Source organism: Hippichthys cyanospilos, chromosome 9, assembly GCF_059441005.1.
Source record: "Hippichthys cyanospilos isolate Australia breed blue-spotted pipefish chromosome 9, RoL_Hcya_1.0, whole genome shotgun sequence".
NCBI classification, from domain to species: Eukaryota; Metazoa; Chordata; class Actinopteri; order Syngnathiformes; family Syngnathidae; genus Hippichthys; species Hippichthys cyanospilos.
Genome location: NC_142377.1, coordinates 4,769,522 through 4,776,091, shown reverse-complemented (window position 1 = coordinate 4,776,091; position 6,570 = coordinate 4,769,522). Strand labels below are relative to the sequence as shown.

Here is a 6,570-nt window from a genome sequence, read left to right as displayed (position 1 = left end):
CCCTGTGTATAGTGCGAATAAAGGCTTTGAAATGCTTGCAAACACTACAACAGTTGTCTTTACCGAATCATAAGCATGTAGGAAATGTATTTCTGTAAAATGTTTAGGCTCACAGATAAATCATAAAACCTTAGTAAAAAAGTCATTGGTGGCAGCAAACAGTACACCAGACAACTGGCAGAGGGCGCTAGTAAACCTAGATTTTTGAACCACCGCCTTCATAATAATCGTCTTCTTGGTTCTGTTTTTTATATTGAATTTACCATTCTCGAGTGAAAATGGAAGATTACATTTCCAAAATGAGAAAATTTGCAAATCTGGACTTTCAATCAAATCAAGAGTTAATAAAAAAAAGGAAAAGCAACACTGGTGCTGAAAGAATTATTTGAGACCACCTTTTTCAATCAAGTCACATGACAGTGTCTGGACTCAGACGGAATACTTTGACCTTAAAACTTTACGGCGAAGTATCAGTTGACATAAGCGGTCGACCACTTTTGGCATGTCCAGAATGCTTTGCTCAGCTATGTGCGGGCAATTTATTCATTCAAATCCTATTTACAAAGAAAAATAACATAAAACATAACTGAAAATTGCTTTTTACTTTAGGGTTGTCCAGTGAATGCTGAGCAAGACTGTGTACACCAAACTCTGAAGTGCAGCGCAAACATTGATCTTCCAGCCATGTTTGGCACTCACAATGAGAAAATAATTCATGTTAGTGTTGCTCAATGAACTACTCTAATAACGCTTACTTTCTATATTGTTATTGCAGCTTCAGAAGCCACCCGTTATTCCTGGGTTCATGTCTTAGCTTGTTACCTATTTAAGACTGTGTTTGACCCCCATACTTTAAAGTATAAGTCAATTTAAATGTTTCTCAGAAAATATGGAGGTTCCAAGTGGGCCACAGGTAACGATTACGACAACGGATGAAAGTGACGGATGGAATCTAATGTTTCATCAGGCTACGTCAGTAGTTTCTCTCGAAAACTGTTTCTCGTCATTCGGCGGTCGGTCGGCAAAACGGGCATCGTCATTGACTGACTGTTGACAGTACATCTACACAAATTGACTGCCCACCATTGCTAAATTCTATCTTGGATGACAGTTTAACAGTGCTAAACAAGACAACCATTTTGCTTGCTCGCAGCATGGTGCCAGTCCAGTAAAATTTGTACCCCTTGCCGTTGCAGGAACAACTCAAATAAATGATAAAATTACAATGTGGTTGAGATATGGATGGATGGATGGATGGATGGATGGATGGATGGATGGATGGATGGATGGATGGATGGATGGATGGACGGATCTTGCCATGTACCTCTGCAATATGCTCACTGACTTGTCATTGCTGGTGCACTGAATGTTGAAAGGGTATTTTGTAAAATGTTTGAGATGTCCTACTGTGTGAGTGGTCATTAAATGTACCTCATTCAACCGCAGAGGAAGTGCAGCACACGCTTTCTTTTGTTTCATGCAGCTACTGATCATTGAATCCACTTTTTTAAGCATTTTTTTTTCATGTACAGAAAATCAATCGGTAAAATATACCTTGCAATCTAACATTGGAAACCTTCAGAAACGCTGAGCTCACTACAGTCTGAGAACATTGCCCGAGATTCTTCGATATGGAGGTAATCATGAACATGAAAGTCCACCATTTAAATTCCTTTTAATTGTTTTTTTTTATTGCAATGACAACTGTGCGATTAACAAAAACATAATCCAAACGATTGCCTGCCTTGTATAAACGGGATATCTTGATGCAACAAGTAAAATCAGGACACAACTGTAGGGCTGGAAAAATCCACCTTGGCACAAGGCTCAAAACTGGGGTTGTTCAAGTTACACTGGGATGTCTGGTCATCTTTGACTGGGCCCAACTTGGTCTTGACCACATATACAAACTTGAAAAGGTTGAACTTCTACAATTGTCTGCTTTTACCATTTTCCAGCCAAAAAAAAAAAATATATATGTTTTATGGCACCCCAAAGTACAAGAAAATTGCTCAAGAACATGTTTTAGAGCAATCCCATAATCTTATTTGATGAATGAAAAATTCAAATTAGGCTCAATTGGTGCTGTATGGTGACAGGAATTCTATACAGGCCCCTGGTTTCAAAGACTTTAAAGAACCTATGGAACGGGATTAGACATCAACCCGCCGACCCCTTGTCCAATCACGCCGGGATTTTCAAAAGGTTTGCATTCATTGCTGCAAAGAGAGGAGTTAATGAAGGCCCCGGGAGGGCAGCACGCCATTAATTGGACGTCCAAGTGAGTCCGTGTTTGGATGAGCTAATTGTCAGACTGACTTTAAAGTTTAGTTTGGTGAACTTTGAACCTCACCGTGACAAATCCATTTGGCCAAGCACGAAAAGAAGAGCGATTAATCCCAAAACTCTCACAGCCAGTGCTCTTGAATGCTACAAATGAGTATAATATAAGTATAAATATGATATACTGTATGAATATAAGTGTCCTGGCAGCACGACGCTCCTTGTTGATATAGAATGCATGTTTTAGGGTCGAGTCGTTCTGGGTTAAAATTGACTTCCAACATTTTTCTTGAACAAGAAGCAAATATAGCAAGAGGGTTAAATTGAAGCTAAGAGTATGCTATGCAGATGTGCCATGTCTGTCAGAAAGAGAGCGTTATTAACACACTGCGTGAGGTTTTCCTCTCTTTGCCAGCAGCATCTGCAGTGTGAACCGCAGTATCTTGGCAAGCCTACGTGTATTGTGGGCCAAAATGAATCTATTTCTCCTCAAACAGAAGCCAGTTTAATTTTTTGACGGCCCAGCTTAATTTCCCCTTCAGAGGCTCCGTCAAAAGATTTTGTTATGCGCCGTTCATCTGTGTATTTTCAGCGGGGAGTCTTGTGTTTACTGCTTTTTTTCCCTAATTTTTTGGAGCAGGGTCCTCCCTGTTATTGCACACTGATTTAATGTTTAAAAAAGGGGTGCAAGAGTGGGGTGGAACAGGGCCAACTGTTTATTTTCTTGAACTGTATTAAACTGTAGTATTGTGAAAAATAATTGAAACGTGTCAGCTGTATCCTGGTCAAAATGAATCTCTCAAAGATGACCTTAAAACTCAGTCAATAGAACCTTCCAGAATGAAATATCAGCCCCTGACACCGATTTTTCAAGCCGACACAAAATGGAGCGAACATATCTATCACAACAGGATGTACAATAAGTCACCCAATTTGTTTTGAAACAGACGTTCTGGGCCAATTGCAGGGACTCAACAAGTAACACCCCAGGAGAGTTGGAAAATAGCCCGGCGCTGACACAAAATTTCTCCAATGACACCAAATTAGGTGAAAATAAGTATCATGTCATCACAGGTGTCTATGTGAATGATCCACCTATTGACAAGACTTGCCTGGCACTTGAACCCTGGTCTGCCTGTCACTGAAATAACAGCAATAGCCACTGAACCTTCAGCTCAGCCTTATGCCGCACTCACGAGGAGTCGGAGGAGAAGGTGGATTGATTAATTCATCACTGTGAGTTGTTTTTAATTACACTGTCAAGCGATCCGTTAATGAACAGTAAAATCCATCCATCCATTTTCTATAGCCACTTGCAGTATCCTTACTAGGATTGCTGGCTTGCTGGCGCCTATCTCAGTCGTCTTCAGGCAGTAGGCGGGGGACTGGTTGCCAGCCAATCGAAGGGCGCGCAGAGATAAACAACCATTCACACTCGCAATCACACCAAAGGGAAATTTGGATTGTCCAATAACCCATTGTGCATGTTTGTGGAATAAGGGAGGAGACAGGAGTGCCCAGAGAAAACCCACGCAAGCACGGGGAGAACGTATCTCTGGTGGAGAAGGTGTTACTGGGGGTGGGTTGTGACACTTAATTAGTCTGCTTCCTGCTCACTTATCACCTGACAACTCTTCTAATCGGATGCCACTTGACACTACTTTATTAAAGGACTTAAGACATCATTGATGAAATACACTATTTCAAGAAAGGTTATCACCCCAGCCCTATCCGCTTAGCACCAAAAGCATAAGAGGAGCGCTTGGTTACTCTGCTTTTGCAAATAGTGACCAGGGGTGTTTTATTTCTTGAATGTCGATGAGGGGAGATATTTATTAGGGGCATCAAGTGCTTTAACTTATGAGTGTGGTCATGAGATGAATGAGACTCTTAGGTCAAGGCACCACCGTATAACAATCATGGTCAAGTGACCCCAAAGCATTATGGTAACATCATGGACCGGCCCTCAAAGACTGAAGTTCCACACCTATGTTTTACGACTAAACAATCTAACAGGTTTAACGTACCGGCAAATGCATATTGGTAGCAATAATGTCTGCAAACCAGAGGCTGAGCCGTACTGTGTTTGTTTGCAAACAACCAAATTAATCTCAAACTGGTGTTTTGGCTTCAACAGCAAGTAGTACATATGAACCACTTCACATCAGGATAATTCGCTTTGGTTCTCCATCACCTATCGGGGTTATCTATTATCAGCCAGCCAAACCTCCATGTGAAGCCTTCGCTGAGCTAGTTATTTTCTGAAGATGCCATATTTTACTGCATGACATGTTTGTTTGTTTGTTTACTATGACATATTTTGTATTTGTAATCTTGCAGAAAAGTTTGTTTGATTCCATGATGTGTCATCCTGGCTATCGCAAAACTCTTTAGAAGCCATCTTTCAGCTATGTACACAAATGTTTACAGTGGGTGCCATACTTTATCACTCTTTTTTGCTTGTTTGTTCCAAAAAAAAAAGGGGGGAGTGTTTGGTTGCAAGAGCTGTAATCATTATCACCCTAAAAAATCCTTAAGAGGCTAATTCTGAGCTCTTGAGGTGCTTTCTTTATATCTTTGTTTTTTTTACTGTAATATGCTTTAGGGTCGGAACCTTATCATCCAGGAAGGGGCCTGAGGAGTTGGGCTCCCTCAAATGGGGGGAAACCATGCAACCTTGTCAGCATAGTGAAATAATTGGTGGTGAGCCTTAAGGCTCAAAGAGAGAAAAATGCTTTCATCGCATTTGGACCGAACCGAAAGCACAGCAAAATATTGTAACGGCATTCTACCTGACGTCAGGTGAACATGGATAACTGCTGTGTTATCATTTTTGCTGAGACCCCTACAACCAACCCTTTACCTGATAGCTTTGTACTCACTGAATATAGAATACAATTCTGGACCTAATTTTATCTGCTATGTCATTCTGCAGCATCCATCATTTTTCTGTCGGAAAATATTTATCTTTTGTTTTTGTTTGTTTGGTAGATGTTCGTTGCTAGGGGGGACAATGGGTGGGGCTGCGGTGACATTTTCAATAAGAAAGATTTATGAGTGCTATCTGAGGCTGAAATGTGAAGAAGCTGTGGTGGATGTTGAAAAGAGTTCTGTTTCCATTTTTAAGAAGGAAAAAAAAGGAGAAGAGTGGCCTTTCAATAGCTACTGTATCTAATAATCATCATCATAATTATTATCATTCATCAATCCATTTTGTTAGCCACTTTTAACAACATGAGTATAAAAAGTTGTAGTAGAAGTATTTTAAAATGTTTATACATCACATTTCTACAACGCACTATTGAATTTCCTCTATAGGAAATATAAAAACAGAGCTAATTATCCTAAAACTAAATATGAAAAATTATTGTGGCGGGAGACAAGTGCCACTCCCAATATAATATCATTTCATGATAACTAGACCTATTATTATATTTAAAACATACTGGTGGTCATTAAGAACACTTTCATTTTCAAGTTTTTGAAATTTACAGTTATTTAATTTCTTCCTTTTTAATGAAAAATCTTACACACTGTTCCTTTAAGCCGAATTAGAGTGTTTCAAAAAATGTCAACCGGTATTGACAACCCATTTACCTAAATATATCAGCATTTTGGCTTCACAATGGAAAAAAACAAAAAAGTGAGCTACAGGGACAGTGTTTGGCCTATGATGGCCTCCTCTTGACCTGAGCCATAAAATGGCTCAGAGGAGACGGAGGGAGGCCATGTTGTGCTCATTAAATTTTACCTTACATCACACCACGGCCAACATTGAAGCCGATTTTCACGTATTTCCCAATTTCCTACTCTATCCCTTTTAACCACACTTAACACTCTTTTCCACTTAGCGTTGGGCAGCCCCGTGAGAGCCAGTCATGCACATATGTTGGGATGGAGGGGCTGGGGGGGGGGGGTGTTGTAGAGTGGACAGGAGAATATGCGGGCTATTAAACACAAAATCGTGAGTCCACTCTGCTTCGGAGCTGCGAGCACTAATTCCTCCGACCTCTACTCTGCAAAGGCTTTAGCTAAAAGTGTCATCAAGCCACCACTTTACGTGTTATTTTTAATGGAAGCAGCGGGACTAAACAGGCGCCACCAGGACATACAAACAGTACATCGGGTTATGCTTGTTTGCCCCAAAAGATTAGTTTTAGGAGAGAAAAGAAGGATTAATTAATGCAGTTTGTACAGGTTTCACTGGAAGGCGCTTAATGTCAAAAGTAGGATCACCGCATCACGTATTAACACAAAAAAGTGACCACAACACTTACATTTTTGTAA

At 40.3% G+C, this 6,570-nt stretch overlaps 1 protein-coding gene across 2 annotated transcripts in view; it reads right to left on the bottom strand.

Annotated features, from left to right (window-relative positions):
* tafa3a (TAFA chemokine like family member 3a) overlaps window positions 1-6,570 on the bottom strand; it is a 156,429-nt gene that overhangs the window by 108,998 nt on the left and 40,861 nt on the right. The gene's annotated exons all lie outside the window — the stretch shown is intronic.